This window comes from Mobula hypostoma, chromosome 8 (assembly GCF_963921235.1).
Source record: "Mobula hypostoma chromosome 8, sMobHyp1.1, whole genome shotgun sequence".
In the NCBI taxonomy this organism is placed as follows: domain Eukaryota; kingdom Metazoa; phylum Chordata; class Chondrichthyes; order Myliobatiformes; family Myliobatidae; genus Mobula; species Mobula hypostoma.
In genome coordinates this window covers 78,463,889-78,482,971 of record NC_086104.1, presented here as the reverse complement: position 1 = coordinate 78,482,971, position 19,083 = coordinate 78,463,889, and the positions used below count along the sequence as shown (strand labels likewise).

Below are 19,083 nucleotides of genomic sequence, written 5' to 3'. Positions count from 1 at the left end.
CTTAATTCTGTGCACATGTGTGTTTATCATTGCTGAACTGTTGCATTTATTATCCTTTCGATTACTGTGTTGCTTGTTTCTTTAATAAAACTTTCTTAGTTCTAGGAATCCAGACTCCAACTGAGTGATCCATTTCTGCTGGTTTGGCAACCCAGTTACGGGGTACGTAACAAAAGAAATGTCTTCTTTGTTCAATATGGCTTAATGCTTTAAATTATTAATTAGAAAGAAAGATTTACTTTTTAATAATTTTCTCATGTTTCAAAAAAATATAATTACTGCATGTTGAATAAAATTGAAGAGTCCTCACAACATTGACAACTAGCATAGGTGGGACAGGGCTTTACTAATTGTTGACGCTTTCAGGAACATTTTGGGACACTGGTTCAGTTCACCACCGTAGACTATGTTGCAAACCAGATTATGCCAATGGAGCACAGAATGCTTCAGATCAGTATAATCATATCTTTGCATCAGACCTGGTATATCTGAGTGAGAACTGATTATGGACAGTGACTGCAGATAAGAGGCCTTTGGCCCACACCAAACAAACTGTCAGATCAGTTACAATAATTTTTAAACACAAGCATAGCATCCAATTTAGAGAAAGTATAACCTCTGAGCTTGTTTGCAATAAGTACTGAAAACACAGCTCCATTTTTTTTCCTGAAAGTTGCTCTGGTACACTGCACCATCCCTCTACTTATTTTTGAATACCTCTAAACATTTTAATTGGCATAGAGATAATCTCCAGCCACTTTGTTAGTTTCTGACATGATTATGTTCCCTGCTCTTGATGTAGCTGCATCTTAGAATAACCACACTTCAGAAAAGTTCAATAACCTGGCTGTACTTCTAGTTCCAGCTAAAAGGAAGAGGCTAAAGACCGATTGGTGAGGACCAGGAAGGTATGGTCAAGGGAGACGGAGGAGCACTTATAGGACTGATTTGAATCAGTGGACTGGACAATATTCAGGGATTCATCTTCATACCTGAATGACTACACCAGAGTTGTCACTGACTTCAATAAGACCTGTGTGGATGAATGTGTGCCATTGAGAACAAACAGGGCCTACTCAAACCAAAAGCTGTGGATAAACCAAGAGAATTCTAGTCTGCTGCGGCTAGACCTATGGCACTGAAGACGGGTGATCCAGAACTATACAAGAAGTCCAGCTATGACCTGTGAAAGGCAATTTTAAGAGCAAACAAACAATTCCAACTGAGGTTAGAGATGGCATCCTGATGCACGTCAGCTCTGGCAGGATTTGCAGGCCATTACGGCCTACAAATCAACACCTAACATCATGAATGGCTGTGTTGCTTCACTCCCAGTCGAGCTCATGCCTTTTATGCACACTTTGAAAAGAAGAATAAACTATACCTGTGCAAATCATTGCAGCATCTGTTGGCCCTCTGATCTCCATCTCGAAGGCAGATGTCAGAACATCATTCGAGGTTGAATCCTTGTAAAGCATCAGACACTGATGCTGTATCAGGTAGGGCTCTGAAAATCTCTGCCAACCTACTGGTGTGAGTATTCAAGGATATCTTCAATCTCTCACTGCTGCAGTCAGAGGTTCCTATCTGCTTCAAAAGGCTGACAATCTTGCGTGACAGTGCCCAAAAAGAGCAGGGTGAGGTAGCTCAACGACTATCACCCAGTAATACTCACATCTACTGTGAAAAAGTGCTTTGAGAGGTTGGTCGTGACTAGAATTAACTGCAGCCTAAGCAAGGACTCGGGCAAGCAGCAATTTGCCTTTCACCACAATAGGTCTACAGCAGATGCAGTCTTACTGGCTCTATACTTAGCCTTGCATTACTTGGACAATAGCAATACTGACCCCAGGTTTCTGTTTATTAATTACAGCTCATCATTCAACACCATCACACCTCAGTTCTAATCAACAAGTTCTAAATTCTGGGCCTTTCTACCTCCCTCTGCAACTGGAACCTTGCCTTCCTCACTGGGAGACCATAGTCTATGCGAGCAGAAATAACATCTCCTCCTTGCCAATGATCAATCCTGGTGCCCTCACAGGCTCGTAGTACTGAAAGTACCTGTCCAAATACATTTCTGCCTCTACAACTCTTTCAGGTAGTGATTCCAGCCCCCACTTAGAAAAATTTGCAGGAAGTTTGGACAGGAGTCACATAGAATCATCCCTCTCATCCATTATGGATGCAAGTAAGACCAAGGAATTGATTATGGACTTCAGGAAGGGTAGGTTGAAGGAACACCCACCGAGGGATCTTCATCGAGAGATCAGCAGTGGAAAGGGTGCGTAGTTTCAGTTCCTGGGTGTCAACTTGCCTGAAGATCTATCCTGAGCCCAACATATTGATGCAAACACAAGGAAAGCAAAACAGAAGCTATATTTCTTTCGGATTTTGAGGAGACTTTGTATGCCACCAAAGATGCTCACAAATTTCTAGATATGTACCATGGAGAGAAATCTAACTGGATGCATTACCGTCTGGTATGGAGGGGCCACTGTACAAGATCGGAAAAGGCTACCAGAAGTTGTAAACTCAGCTAGCTCCATCATGGGCACTAGCCTCCCCAGCACTGAGGACACCTTCAAACTCTGGAACAGTTCTTAAAAGGGTAAATGTGAAAACAGTCCTTAAAGTGGTAAATTCGAACACAGTTCTTAGAATGGTGAATTCGAAAGTCCAGGAGATTTATACAGTCAATTAAGAGAAACTTTCCTGAAGAATTCCTTGAAGATGTCACGTTACTGCTGATCCCAGCCAGAACCTGCCTTGTCCGCAGGATTCACGACGACGGAAATAAAACGGTTTAAAGGAACTGACCTTTTCCTCTGACGAATAGACATTGCACTATCCTTTCTACCTTTGCAGGAGATATCTCAGTTGCAGGTCACTTTTACTGGAACAAAGATTTAATAAAGGTCGATCCTCCCCAAAACCGCCAAACGATATCGGCTTTACTCGATTCGGCGAATTCCTGTATTTTGGTAAGGTCTTCACTCTCCAATACTACTTACGATAGAAAGTAGAACTACACTTTAAAACAAAACTGAGTCATCAGCCGAATACGCAGCAAAACAGAGTATCTAACATAAAACTGAAAAAAAACCTGCGTCACCAGGGGTCTCCCATTTATATACCTGTTGAGAACAGGTCATGTGACCTCATTGGCGGGGAAATTACATCATGTGACCTCCGCAAGACCATTACATCATCCTCACAAGACAGTCACAAGATATCCATGAAGCATGTAACAGGCCATTCAGCCCATCAAGTCTTTCCACCATTTCATTATGGCCAATTCATTTCCCTACCAACCCTATTCTCCAGTTTTCTTCCCATAACCTTTCACACCCTGACTCATCAAGAGCCTATCAAAGTCCAGCTTAAATTCTAAAGCAAAGATGACACAACCCTCGCTAACAAGAGAAGTCAACGCCAATATAAAAGGCAAAGAGAGGACAAATAACAGAACAAAAATTAGTGGGAAGTTAACAGATTGGGAAACTTTTAAAAACCAACAGAAGGCAACTAAAGCATAATTAAGGTAAAGTTGGAATACGAAAGTAAGTTAGCCAATAATATTAAACAGGATTCCAGAAGTTTCTTCAGATACATAAATTGTAAAAGAGAGGCAAGAGTGGATATTGGACCGCTGGAAAATGATGCTGGAGAGGTACTAATGGAGGACAAGGAAATAGCAGATGAACTGAACAGATATTTTGCACCAATCTTCAGGGTGGAAGATACTAGCAGAATGGCGGAAGTTGCAGGTGTCAGAGGTCATGAAGTAAGAGAAGTAACCATAACTAGAAACAAGGTTCTTAGAAAAGTGAAAGGTCTGAAGGTAGTAAGTCACTTCGACCAGATGGTGCACACACTAGAGTCCTGAAAGAGGTAACTGAAGAGATCATGGTGGCATTAGTACTGATCTTTCAAGAATCACTAGATTCTGGAATGGTTCCTGAAGACTGGAAAACTGAAAATGTCACTCCACTTTTCAAGAAGGGAGAGAGTCAGAAGAAAGGAAACTATAGGCCAGTTAGTTTGACCTCAGTGGTTGGGAAGATGTTGGAGTCAATTATTAGTCATAGTCATACTTTATTGATCCCAGGGGAAATTGGTGTTCGTTACAGTTGCACCATAAATAATAAAAGAGCCATAAATAGTTAAATAGTAATATGTAAATTATGCCAGTAAATTATGAAATAAGTCCAGGACCAGCCTATTGGCTCAGGGTGTCTGACCCTCCAAGGGAGGAGTTGTAAAGTTTGATGGCCACAGGCAGGAATGACTTCCTATGACGCTCTGTGTTGCATCTCGGTGCAATGAGTCGCTGGCTGAATGTACTTTCAGTGCCCACACAGTACATTATGTAGTGGATGGGAGACATTGACCAAGATGGCATGCAACTTAGACAGCATTCTCTTTTCAGACACCACCGTGAGAGAGTCCAGTTCCATCCCCACAACATCACTGGCCTTACGAATGAGTTTGTTGATTCTGTTGGTGTCTGCTACCCTCAGCCTGCTGCCCCAGCACACAACAGCAAAGATGATAGCACTGGCCACCACAGACTCGTAGAATATCCTCAGCATCGTCCGGCAGATGTTAAAGGACCTCAGTCTCCTCAGGAAATAGAGACGGCTCTGTCCCTTCTTGTAGACAGCCTCAGCCTCAGTTAAGGATGAGGTCTTAGGGTACTTGGAAGCACATGATAAAATATGTCCTAGACAGCATGGAAAATCTTCCCTGACAAATCCGTTGGAATTCTTTGAAGAAATAACAAGCAGGATAAACAAAGGAGAATCAGTTGATGTTGTGTACTTGAATTTTCAGAAGGCCTTTGACAAGGTGCCAGACATGAGCCTGCTTGAATTGAATTGAATTGACTTTTATTTCTTACATCCTTCACATACATGAGGAGTAAAAATCTTTACGTTACACCTCCGTCTTAACAGTTACGAGCCCATGGTATTACAGGAAAGATTCTAGCACAGACAAAGCAGCGGCTGATTGTCAGGCAGCAAAGAGAAGGAATAAAGGAAGCCTTTTTTGGTTGGTTGCTGGTGACTTGTGATGTTTCACAGGAGTATGTGTTGGGAACGATTCTTTTTACATTAAATGGCAATGATTTGGATGATGGGATTGATGGCTTTGTTGTAAAGTTTGTAGATGATATAGGAGGAGGGGCAGGTAGTCTTGAGGAAGTAGAGAGGCTACAGAAGGACTTTGACAGATTAGGAGAATGGGCAAAGAATTGGCAGATGGAATACAGTATCAGAAAGTGTATGGTAATGCACTTTGGTAGAAGAAATGAAAGGGTGACTATTTTCTAACTGGAGAGAAAATACGAAAAACTGAGGTACAAAATTGGATCAGCCATGATGAAATGGTGGAGCAGATTCAATGGGCCAATTGTCTCAATTCTGCTCCTGTATCTTATGGCCTTAAATACACCCAAAGCCCTGGCCTCCGCAGCTGCCTGTGGCAATGAATTCCACAGATTCACTATCCTCTGTCTAAAGAAATTCCTCCTCTTCTTTGCTCCAAAGCGTTGTCTCTCTATTCTGATCCTGTAGCCTCTGGTTCCAGATTCCCCCACTATCGGAAACATCCATTCCACATCCACTATCTACAGTTTTCAACATTCGATAAGTTTCAATGAGCTCTCCCTATTCTTCTAAATTCCAGCGACCAGGGGCCCAGAGTCATCAATACGATAATCATTAAGGACCCCCCACACCCAGGACATGCCCTTTTCTCATTGCTGTCATCAAGGAAGTGGTACAGGAGCCTGAAGACACACACACTCAATGTTTCAGGAACAGCCTCTTCCCCTCTGCCATCAGATTTCTGAATGGGCAACAAATTCATGGACACTACCTTATTTTTTTTTATTATTATGTATAGCAATATTCTGCTGCCATGGAACAAGTCTCATGGCATACTATGTCAGTTTTATTAAAACTGATTCTGATTGGTCATAACTGTTTTATATCCTGTCTAATAAAACAATTCCCATTTTAAGTTTACCCGCATGCAGTTGCTTGGCATTTTAACAATATCTGTAGCTTTCAATTCTTATCTGCAGTCTTTTGCTTCTGCCATTCCAGTGGAAGCAAATGTCAAAGCACATGAGAGATTGTTTAAGGATACAAAGAAAGGAAATGGGAGAAACATTCGACAGATGGAAATTTAAGAAAGAATTAAAGATACAACCGATATTTCTTTCATCAACCTAATGATGAAAACTTCCTAATGTAGCATTAATAGTAGCATTAATTCTCTGTCCGCCAGAGAAAGCAGGATCTCCCAGTGGCCACACATTTTAATTCCACATCCCATTCCCATTCTGACATGTCTATCCACGGCCTCCTCTACTGTAAAGATGAAGCCACACTCAGGTTGGAGGAACAACACCTTATATTCCGTATGGGTAGCCTCCAACCTGATGGCATGAACATCGACTTCTCTAACTTCCGCTAAGGCCCCACCTCACCCTCGTACCCCATCTGTTATTTATTTTTATGCACACATTCTTTCTCTCACTCTCCTTTTTCTCCCTCTGTCCCTCTGAATATACCTCTTGCCCATCCTCTGGGTCCCCCCACCTTGTCTTTCTTCCCGGACCTCCTGTCCCATGATCCTCTCGTATCCCCTTTTGCCTATCACCTGTCCAGCTCTTGGCTCTATCCCTCCCCCTCCTGTCTTCTCCTATCATTTTGGATCTCCCCCTCCCCCTCCAACTTTCAAATCCCTTACTCACTCTTCCTTCAGTTAGTCCTGACGAAGGGTCTCGGCCTGAAACGTCGACTGCACCTCTTCCTACAGATGCTGCCTGGCCTGCTGCGTTCACCAGCAACTTTGATGTGTGATGCTAGGATATTAGTTCCTCTCCAGTTCAGCTGCAAACCGTCCCCTCTTTACAGCTCTCACCTTCCCTGGAAGACAGCTCAATGATCCAAAAATCTGAAGCCCTCCCTCCTGTACCACCTCCTTAGCCACATGTTCAACTGTATGATCTTCCTATTTCCGGCCTCACTAGTACAAAGTGATAAAGTTTAAGGGAATGGGGGATTCTCAGATTCCTGCAAACAATGGATTAAGTACTGACTATGTCTGTGACTGCGATGTATTTGAATAATGTCTCACAGCTGCTTTCTTTGGAGCGAGATAAGGGTTAAAGTTCACCCAGATCCACATAAGATGTCTCTGGGTTTTTCACACCTTTTAATTTTGACAAAAGGCAGTATCTGATGGAAATTAGACAGAACATTCCTTTCTTAATTAAAGCATAAATTTGATGTATGTTCTTATTTTTATAATTAAGTTGTGGCTCCAACAAACCAGGTAGGACATTCCTTTCTTTAATTAAGGTGGCTGGAGTGTCTATCAAACTAATTGTTCTTTTGTATCAATAGTCCATTGACTTAGCCGGAATGGTTATCAAACTGATTGTTCTTTGTATCAATAGTCTATTGACATGGCTGAAATGCTTATCAAATTGATTGCTCTTTTGTATTGATGGCCTTATAACTTCTGACAACTCTGACATCAGGCAGTGAACTTGTTGAACCACCAGGGAGATGAGAACGATTCTCTCCCAGATGTCAGGTCCAAATTCACTCGCCAGCTGAGCTCGAAGAAATAAATGAGTGAAAAGATAAGTAACGATCTTTCTGTGCTATTGTTATTTGATCCAGCAAAGTTATGTTTACAATAGCACAGGTAGCAACACTGAGATCACAGCCCTGAAGATCCTGTTCTTTAACATCACTGAACTCCCTGAACTCACTTTATAGGACCTCATCACTCCTCCTACCCAAGTCATTGGTACCGATGTGGACCACGACCTCCGCCTACTGAACTTCCCGCTTAAGAATGCTGCCCTCTTAATCTGAGATGTCCATGACCCTGGCACCCAGGAGGCAACACACCATCCGGGAATCTCATTCTTGTTCATAGATCTTCCTTTCTGTTTCCCCTAACCAATGGATCTCCTATCATTACAACTCTCCTCTTTGCCCCCTTCCTTCAGTGCCATAGAGCCAGACTCAGTGCCAGAGACCTAAACGCTGTGTCTTTCCACTGCTAGCTCATCCCCCCCAACAGTATTCAAAGTGGTATACTTGCTGTAGAGGGGAACAGCCACAGGGGTACCCTTCCTGACATTCACCCAGTTACCTGTGTCCTGCACTTTGGGTATAACTATCTCCCTGTATGTCCTGTCCATCATCCCCTCAGCCTCCTGAATGATCCAGAGATCTTCCACTTCCAGCAGGTGTAGTTGTCAGGGACACTGGAGATCTCTCTGCTTTCTTACATCCCATAAGAGTAGCATTCCCCTATCCTGCTTGGCATTCCTACTTCCTTTCTGTTTCCCCTAACCAATGGATCTCCTATCATTACAACAAAGAAAGAAAGAATAAGTAATGAAAAAAATCTACCTGTGGCCTATGGTTCTGCTTCGAAGCCTTGATGAGCAAAGCTTCAGCTCCCCACTCCAACATTGGCCATCTCACTCAATGGGCACTCCGCTTAAACCCAACTTCTTTTTATTGGACCTTGCCAAGTGCTAATTATGTGCTAATTATGTGCAAATCTATGTTTCCTTGTGAAATGCCCCACTCACCTTTTCTTAAAACTCTCTCCCCCTCTATGCAATCCAATGTCTCCACAGAAACTGTAGCGTGAAAAATGAGCCAACTGTCCCCGCTTGCTTGTTTTAACCTCTCTCTCCCTCTACGCAATCCAATGTTTCCTCGGGAATTGAGGAACATAAATTTATCCATTTATGCTAGTCCCATCTTCCCGCACTTGGCTCACATTCTGTGTTTTTTTCCTTATTAGGAAGGAAATGGAGGATGAGGGAATGTACAAGGTAAGCTTGCTAGCTTGTGATTTGTCTGTAGGCTTGTGATCAGTAGATTTTCCCATCTGCAGAACTAACATCATTTGGAATAGAAGCTATAAAAAGTTGGAGAGTAGTATTTAAAACAAGCAAAAGACCAGCAGCAAGACTTAAATAACAATTTAAGAATATTTTAGGATATTATCTAGAACAATACATGGGAATAATGTGCTGCTAGTTAATGAATACAGTCAAGATGGTTACAGTTATCGCAATAGCTCAGTGTTAACTACATACTTCAAGATCAATATGGGAATATCAAACATTTTATTCAAACTCATTTTTTGTTTGCCATTTTGCACATCTGGAATTTAGGATCCATGATTACCTTAATAATGTTATGCATATCTTCAATGGTATAAAACCCATGTTTATATCTACAGATTTTTAGGTTAACCTATGGTTTAATGTATAGCTTTTCAGCAGAAGGTAGAGGTTTATGGTAAGATGGAGTTTAACAGTGTTTGATATCTGGAACTCTCTGCTCAAGGAGGTGGTGGAGTCAGATACAATCACTATATTTAAGGGACATTTGATACCTAAATAAGCAAGACATAGAAAGACATGGACCTAATGTGGGAAAATTATATAAGCATAAATAGACAAAAATGACTAGCTTGGACATGGTGGGTTGGAGTATCCATTTCTGTGCCGTACAGCTCTATGACTCTGAATGGTTGTGGGTTCAAGTTCCATTCCAGATACTGGAGCACAAACATCTCTGGCGAGATTTCAGTGTTGTACTGGAGATGTACTTTCAGATGAGATGCTTAAAGCAGGCCTGCCTGGAGTTTCACATGGGCAAAAAAAATCTTATTGGACATATTTTGAATAAGGCTGGGCAACATTCGTCCCTCATTTAATATCACTAAATTGTGTCTACTTTTCATGAACAATACACACCAATTGCTGGAGGAACTCAGTAGATCAGACAGCATCTATGGGCGGGAAGTGAATATTTGATATGTCAGGCAGAGACCTTCACTATGTGACTCCTGATGCGGTGTCTTGACGTGAAAAGTCAACTTTTCATATCCTGCTGAGTTCCTCAGCATTTTGTGTGTGTTGCTCAAGATTGAGCATCTTTTGCATCTCTGTACTTGTACTTATCAGAGCTTATTGTACACAAACTGGTCAACATACTTGCTGTTAATGCAATAGGAATCACATTCCTTATTAGGTGTAAAACAGTCTAAGGTACAAAAAAAGAAAGGTTATACCTGAACTCAAAGGGGACCAATATCCTTGCAGACAGGTTTGCTAGAGCTGTTAGGGAGGGTTTAATCAACTTAGCAAGGGGATGAGAAGCAGAGTGATAGGCCTGTGGATGGGTCAGTCTATACACACGTTGATTCAGTGTGCATCAGTGTACAGTGTAGAACTGCGAGAAAGGACAGTCAGTGAATGTTGTTTATTTGGACTTTCAGAATCCCTTTGACAAAGTGTCGTATATGACAGGGGTCCCCAACCTTTTTTGCACCACGGACCGGTTTAATATTGACAATATTCTTGCGGACCAGCCCAACGAGGGGGTGGGGGGTGTTCAAGTAGGGTTAAACTCACCTCAACATGTCTTTTACAGTTAGAGTTGCCAATTTTCTCTCTCCCAAATAAGGGACAAAAGTAGCAGTCAAATCCCGGGACACTTGTGTTTACCCCAGGAAAGACTACCATGACCATGAAGCCTTGCACGGGCACCTGTGTGCGCATGCGTGACGTGCGCATGTGTGTACGTGCCGATTTTTTTTCCACAAATCGGTTTTGGCTTAATCTTCCCAACTACACTGTACATACATTATTTCTACTTTATATATAGGCTGTGTAATTATCATATCATTCCTGCTTTTACTATACGTTAGTGTTATTTTTGGTTTTATGTGTTACTTGGTATGATTTGGTAGGTTTTTTTTGGGTCTGGGAACGCTCAAAAATTTTCCCATATAAATTAATGGTAATTGCTTCTTCGCTTTACGCCGTTTCAGCATGAAAGGTTTCATAGGAACGCTCTACCTTAGCGGGGGAAATACGGGTCAAGGGCGGTCCCATATGGGACAAACCAATTTAGCCCATTATACTGGATGTCCCGGCAAATACGGGACAGTTGGCAACCCTATGGTCAAGTTCAAAAGAGTGTGACAGGGAATGAGGAAAGGTGCAGCTGACTCATATCGTTTCCTCACGGCCCGGTAGCACATGCTTTGCAGCCTGGTGGTTGGGGACCGCTGGCATATGAGGCCGCTAAACAAGAGCCCATGGTATTACAGGAATGATACTAGCATGGCTAGAAAATTAGTTGACTGGAAGGAGGTAAAGACTAAGAACAAAGGGGGCCTTTGCTGGTTGGCTGCTGGTGACTAACAGTGCTCTGGAGTGAGTGGAGTTGGGACTGCTTCTTTTCATGTTACAGTATATGTCAATGATTTGGATGATGTCAATGATGGCTTGGTGGTCACATTTGCAGACAATACAAAGATATTGAAGAAGCAGCAAGTCTGTAGCAGGACTTAAGACAGATTAGGAAAATGGGCAAAGAAGAGGCAGATGGAATATGATGTTGGAAAGTGCATGGTCATGTACTTTGGTAAAAGGAATAGAGGTGTAGACTGTTTTCCAAATGGTGAGTAAATTCAGAAATCAGAGGTGCAAATGGATTTGCAAGTCCTAGTGCAGGATTTCCTAAAGATTAACTTGCAAGTTGAGTCAGTGGTAAGGAAGGCAAATGCAATGTTAGCACTTATTTTGAGAGGACTAGAATTATAAAAGCAAAGATATAATTCTGAGGTTTTAAGACATTGATCAGACTGCACTTGGAGAATTGTGAGCAGCTTTGGGCCACTTATCTAAGAAAAGATGTGCTGGCATTGGAGTGTGTCCAAATGAGTTCCATGAGAATTATCCTGAGAATGTAAGGGTTAACTCATGACAAGTGTTTGAGCTCTGGACCTGTACTTGCAGGAGCTTAGAAGAATAGGAGAGGTTGGTTCTCATTGAAACCTATTACATCTTGGAAGGACTAGATAGAGTGGATATGCAGAGAATGTTTCCTATAGGGGGGAGTCTAGGACCAGAGGGCACAGCCTCAGAACAGAGATGAGGAGGAACTTCTTTAGTCAGAGTGGTGAATATATGGAATTAATTGCCATAGGTGGTTGTGGAGGCCAAATATTTGGCATATTTAAAGCAGAGCTTGATAAATTCTTGATTAGTAAGGGAGTCAAAAATTACAAGGAGAAGGCAGAGAGTGGTCTTGAGAGGGATAATATATCAGTTATAATGGAATGGCAGAACAGACTCAATGTGCCGAATTCTGATCCTATGTCTTATGGCCTTATATTCTGAGATCTTGAAAACTGCTTTATAAATGCAAGTCTTTCTCTCTTCTAATGAGCCCAACTATGTCAATAAAGGTCATAAAAATTCAATTTGGATTGTCACCATTGTCTGCAAGATGCAACACAAGATGAAAAGTGCTTTTACTCTAGCAGATCTGTTTATAAGGGAACAGCGCTAAAGACATTGATAAAGTACTATTTTACAGTATTGTCACATACATTCGCAAGCTGGTTGTGATCCATATTTCTGGAAATACCCATGAGGAATCTCCAAGATTCTATTGTACTCACTGTGATAAATTAGAGTTTTCTGCAATTGTGGACATCCCAAGGGGAATGAAAACGATTCTTTTAAATTTGGTTTTGTCTGCGGTTGTACTTTTTTGGTACTTTTGCCAACTATCATGCATTAATTACTTCACTTATGAATGGTCTAGAAATTATGCTGACACTACATTTTAAAAACTATACAAATCAAATGAAGATGAGAAGCACATGAAATAAAATTAATTACATTTTGTTTTCGAAAATTTGTCAATATCTTTTATGCTACAATAAAACTTCTTCACTCAAGTTCAGAGCAATAATTAGATTCCAAGAGTTGATATGGGTATATATAATATTTACATCTAAAACTTAAAGCTAAGAAAACACAGGGAGGGTGTGAAATATTCTGCCATGAATTTTCACTTTCTAGACAAGCAGGGTAGAGTCAAAGCATTAAAAATTTCAATGACTACATTGATAAAACATGTGTATTATAAAATTCATTATGAATTAATACAAAATAGGAAGCTTATCCCAGGTAAAATGCTGTTTTAAGTGAAAATATTGCAAACAATCACAAAATACTTAAAATTCTTACTGTAAATTAGATTTCATATAAAACACTTACCTTCAAAATGCTGGAAAACCAATATCAACAAAAGAACTTATACTGCTCGTCTGGACTGCATTCCATCTGCAAAAAAAAAACAAGGTATTCTATGTGTGAGATAGTGCAAAATAAAGTGTGTTGTGGGCCATTTATCTTGATAATCTATGCATCACATGATACTACAGAACACAATACCTTGCTCATAGCCAAAAATATTTCCTTTTGGCAACACTACAGCAGTGCTGGGCATTTCCAGACAGCAGCTTCAAGTAATCCGTCAATTAAACAGAAGCTTCAGATGGAGCACCAATCAAACCTAACAGTTGAAGAACTGAACAAGATGCAAGGAAACACCTCACATATATCTGTTTCCCTCTCCCCAGTTTTGTTTTAAATAGAACAGTTAGTTCCATAGCCTTGTCAGGGAGCCATAGAAAAAAGGGAATCTGCAACACCTGCTGGCTGCATCAAACCAATATGCACAAAGCAGTTCAAGGGAGGACAAACAACCAGTAATAATTTCTTCATAAATCATGATGTTTTCACTTTATTTTACATGTATTTAAATACATGAATAGAAATATGACAAGAGGTCCAAGATAATCCAATTTAAATTGAAGTAATTAACTTTCCCTTCTCAGGTGATTTCCCCACAGAATTTCCCTCATCTCTACGATGATGGGATATCTGGTTCAGAATTAAGCTTTAGGCAGATGCAGAGTAAATGAACAATTCTATATAGGCTGATCATTCAGATACACAGATTATGACAAATTCCATACAAGGTAATTTTCATACAGATCTCAGTTAAGTAGGTGGTAGGAAAATGAGTGTTCCTTTTTAAAAGATTTTTCAGTGTGGGTGATCAGGAGTACTAACATATCCACCGTATGCAATGCTCACTTGGTCTTTAAATTAAGTTTAACCATTATTTCTTGTATTAATTATTTATTACAGTAAATCAGGTAGTATTGATAATTTCAGAAAATATTTTCAAAATTCCCAGTTGCAATTTCATCGCAGTAAGATACCCAAACACAACTTATTAAGAAATATATTTCAGGGTGAAATCTTCAAATGAAATCTCCACCTATCAATAGTAATAGACAGGAGGCTAAATTAGAATGAAATTCTAAAAAACTGCAGGATCTAATTCTAATAAGTAGACATAGTACCCCTTGTTCAGAGTAGAAAATTTGGGATTTCAGTGAGTACAGCTATTTTAAGGTTTAGGGTTTGATCGCTTTCTGGGCTGAATTAAATTTTGCAGCTTGCATTTTACATAAGTTTGCCTTTTACTTACAAGTCCTTTCAAATTGTGGTTAACAGCAGATATATAGTTTATTAGGTGGCTAGCTAAATCTGATTACTGTCAACTGTTGATTCAGGATCTTTAGAATTTTAGCTGGTATAGAAAGAGGATTTAACAATGCATAGAGCAAGTTGCATGGAAACCTTCTTTACATCATATGAGAAACAGAGGTATCAACACACAGATCACACATCATAGAGAGGTGTATAAAATCAAGAGGGGCATAGGCAGGATCAAAGTTCAGAGTCCTTTCCCCGGGGTTGGGAAATCAGGGTAGAGATTTAAGGTGAGATGGAGCAGATTTACAGGGGATCAGAGTTTTCCAAATAGAGGGTGGTGGGTGTATGAAATGAGCTGCTAGAAGTCGTCCTGCTCTGCTGGGGAGAAGCTGACAGCGATGCAGGTGGATGCTTTCCTGGTGTCATGGATTCTTGATTACCTGACTGGCAGACCACAGTACGTGTGCTTGAAACACTGTGTGTCCGACAGAGTGATCAGCAGCACTGGGGCTCCACAGGGGACTGTCTTGTCTCCCTTTCTCTTCACCATTTACACCTCGGACTTCAACTACTGCACAGAGTCTTGTCATCTTCAGAAGTTGTCTGATGACTCTGCCATAGTTGGATGCATCAGCAAGGGAGATGCGGCTGAGTACAGGGCTACAGTAGGAAACTTTGTCACATGGTGTGAGCAGAATTATCTGCAGCTTAATGTGAAAAAGATTAAGGAGCTGGTGGTAGACCTGAGGAGAGCTAAGGCACCGGTGACCCCTGTTTCCATCCAGGGGGTCAGTGTGGACATGGTGGAGGATGACAAATACCTGTGGATACAAATTGACAATAAACTGGACTGGTCAAGGAACACTGAGGCTGTCTATAAGGGTCAGAGCCATCTCTATTTCCTGAGGAGACTGAGGTCCTTTAACATCTGCCGGACGATGCTGAGGATGTTCTACGAGTCTGTGGTGGCCAGTGCGATCATGTTTGCTGTTGTGTGCTGGGGCAGCAGGCTGAGGGTAGCAGACACCAACAGAATCAACAACCTCATTCATAAGGCCAGTGATGTTGTGGGGATGGAACTGGACTCTCTGACGGTGGTATCTGAAAAGAGGATGCTGTCCAAGTTGCATGCCATCTTAGACAATGTCTCCCACCCACTACATAATGTACTGGTTGGGCACAGGAGTACATTCAGCCAGAGACTCATTCCACCGAGATGCAACACAGAGCGACATAGGAAGTCATTCCTGCCTGTTGCCATCAAACTTTACAACTTCTCCTTTGGAGGTCAGACTCCCTGAGCCAATAGGCTGGTCCTGGACTTATTTCCTGGCATAATTTACATATTACTATTTAATTATTTATGGTGCAATTGTAATGAAAACCAATTTCCCCCGGGATCAATAAAGTATGACTATGACTATGGTAGAGGCAGGAACAATCACAATGTTTAAAAAATATTTGGGCAGGTTCATGGATAAAAAAGATTTAGAGAGATATGGACTGAACATAGGTAAATGTGACCAACTTGGGTAGGAACTGGTCATCATGGAAGAGCTAGGCTAAAGGATCTATTTATATGTTGTATGGCACTATGATCCTATGATTGCTTGGCTGCAATACAATGATGAAGCCTACAACAAAATTATAAATTGTTATGTCATGTTCAAAAATCAATGGGTTACCTTTTATGCATCCTTGCGTGTTCTTGTGCTTCCACAGTAGTTATAGCATAACCGATGGAAGGCCGCTAACTATCAATGGAACAGGCTGCAGAGCATGATCAGCTCTGGACATAGAACAATCAGCTGTGATCAGCATCACTTTACCAAGCTGGTATCAGTCCAAGCAGACTGGCTGATCGGTCCTGGCAAAGCCACTGTCAGAATGGCAAAGGACACATGAAAAAGACCAGAATCTCATGGGTTGACGACACACATCTTCTTGATATGCACTTGTAACATGCAGGAGTAGACTTCTATTGTTTTGAATAAACAATCTCCATTTACAAAGTAATTCAGTGAAAAAAAATTATCTATATGTAACCTTTTATTTATTCAAAGCCTTAAATATAAGCCATTGAATGCACACATTTGATGAAAGAAATTGCATACAACAACTAGCATGAAAGAAAATGGAAGTCAAGAATGTTTTGAAATAATGCTTTATTACAGTTTTTTGTTAAACTGGTAAATTTTAATCACTGTCAATAATTCTGATTGTCACATTAGTCAGTACATTCGGATAGCAGAATCTGGCTGGGATTTTTAATAGCTTGTTTGAAAAAACGGGTACAAGGAAATAAATAGGCAATAGGACAGATGGAGCAACACACACACACACACACACAAAGTGCTGGAGGAACTCGGCAGGCCAGGCAGCATCCATGGAAAAAAAGTACAGTCAACGTTTCAGGCCGAGTCCCTGCCAAAGAAATTATTGATCTGTATTCCCAGATCCCTTTGTTCTACCACACACCTCAGTGCCCTACATTCAATGTGTAAGGCCTACCCTGGTTGGTCCTATCGAAGTGCAATACCTTGCACTTGTCTGCATTAAATTCCACGTCATTTTTCAGCCCATTTTTCCAGCTGATCCAGATCCCTCTATAAGCCATGATAGCCTTCCTTGCTGCCCAATACACCTCCAATCTTGGTGTCATCTGCAAATCTGCTTATCTAGTTAAACACATTATCATCCAAATCATTAACATAGATGACAAACAAGAATGGACCAAGCACGGATCCCTGAGGCACTCCACTCATCACAGGCCTCCAGTCAGAGAGGCAAACAACTACTATCACTCTCTGGCTTCTCCAACAAAGTCAATGTCTAATCCAATTTATTACCTTCTCCTGAATGCCAAGCGACTGAACCTTCTTGAACAACCTCCCTTGCAAGACCTTGTCAAATGCTTTGCTGAAGTCCATGTAGAAAACATCCACTGCTTTGCCTTCATCCATTTTCCTGGTAACTTCCTTGAAAAACTCTGTAAGATTGGTTAAACATGACCTACGACACATGAAGCAATGATGACTGTCCTTAATCAGTCCACATCTATCCAAATGCTTATATATCCTGGCCTTAGACTACCTTCCAATAACTTTCCCACAAATGATGTCAGACTCTCTGGCCTACAATTTCCTGATTTATGTTTAGAGCCCTTTTTAAAATGCGGAACAACACAGGCCATCCTCCAATCCTCCGGTACTTCTCCTGTCACTAAGGATGATTTAAATATATCTGCTAGGGCCTCTACAATTTCTGCACTTGCCTCCTGTAGCGTCCAAGGGAACGCCTTGTCAGGCCCTGGGGATTTATCGACCTGATTTGCCTCAGGAACAGCAAACACCTTTTCCTCAGTAATCTGTACAGAGTCTATGACCTTGCTGCTGCTTTGCCTCACTTCTAAAGACTCTGCATCCATCTCTCGAGTAAATATAAACGCAAATGATCCATCTAAGATCTCTCCCATCTCTTTTGGCTCCACACATGGATTACCATTCTGATCTTCCAGTGGGCACATTTTGTCCCTTGCAATTCTTTTGCTCTTAACATATCTGCAGAATCCCTTAGGATTCTCCTTCACCTGTCTGCTAGAACAACATGTCTTCTTTTAGCCCTCCTGATTTCTTTCTTAAGTGTCATCTGCATTTCTTATACTCCATAAGCACTTCATTTGTTCCTACCTGCCTATACTACTATGCACCTCCCTCTTTCTCTTAACCAGGCCTTCAATATCTCTTGAAAACCAGGGTTCCTACACTTTACCTTTTATTCTGACAAGCACGACCCAGCTTTGTACTCTCAAAATTTCATTTTCGAAGGCCTCTCACTTACCAAGTACACCACTGCCTGAAAACAGCCTGTCCTGATCCACACTTGCCGGATCATTTCTAATAAAATCAAAATTGGCCTTTCTCCAAGTTAAAGTCTCAATCCACAGAACAGACCTATATTTTTGTATACTTACTTTAAAATTAATGGCATTGTGGTCACTAGATGTAAAGTGTACCCCTATACAGACTTCTGTCACCTGTCCTGTTCCATTCCTTAATAGCAGATGAAGCATTGCACACTCTCTTGTTGGGACAATCTATGCACTGATTAAGGAAACTTTCCTGAACACATTTAACAAACTCTGTCCCATCTAATCCTTTTACAGAATGGGAGTCCCAGTCAATATGTGCAAAGTTAAAATCACCTCCTGTAGCAACCTTATGTTTTTTGCAACAGTCTCTGATCTCTCTTATATAAATGTGCTCCTCTGAACCCACTGTTGGGTGGTCTGTGATATAGCCCCATTAATGTGATTGTTCCTTTCCTATTTCTCAGTTTCACCCACGACATCTCACTAGAAGAGTTCTCCAGTTTGTCCTGACAGAGCACTATTGTGACTAGTACCCCCACCCCTCCTCCTTTAATCCCTCCCATTGTCATGTCTATAACAACTGAACCTCAGAATACTGAGCTGCCAGTCCTGCCCCTCCTGCAACCAAGGCTCACTAATGGCTACAATATCATAATTTCAGGTCTTGATCTATGCCTGAGCTCATCTGCCTTTGCTAAGATATTTCTTGCATTGAAATATACGCATCTCCGGACAATGGTCGCCCAACCTTTTGATTCCTGACTGTCTGAAATCTTAACAG

General features: G+C 41.2%; 1 protein-coding gene across 5 annotated transcripts in view; it reads right to left on the bottom strand.

Moving 5' to 3' along the window:
• Positions 1-19,083, bottom strand: part of pak5 (p21 protein (Cdc42/Rac)-activated kinase 5) — a 266,982-nt gene that overhangs the window by 134,161 nt on the left and 113,738 nt on the right. For all 5 annotated transcript variants that reach the window (XM_063056164.1, XM_063056169.1, XM_063056165.1 and 2 more), the window contains one exon: positions 13,139-13,204. The gene's annotated coding sequence lies outside the window, so the exon portion shown is untranslated. The remainder of the gene's footprint in view (positions 1-13,138; positions 13,205-19,083) is intronic.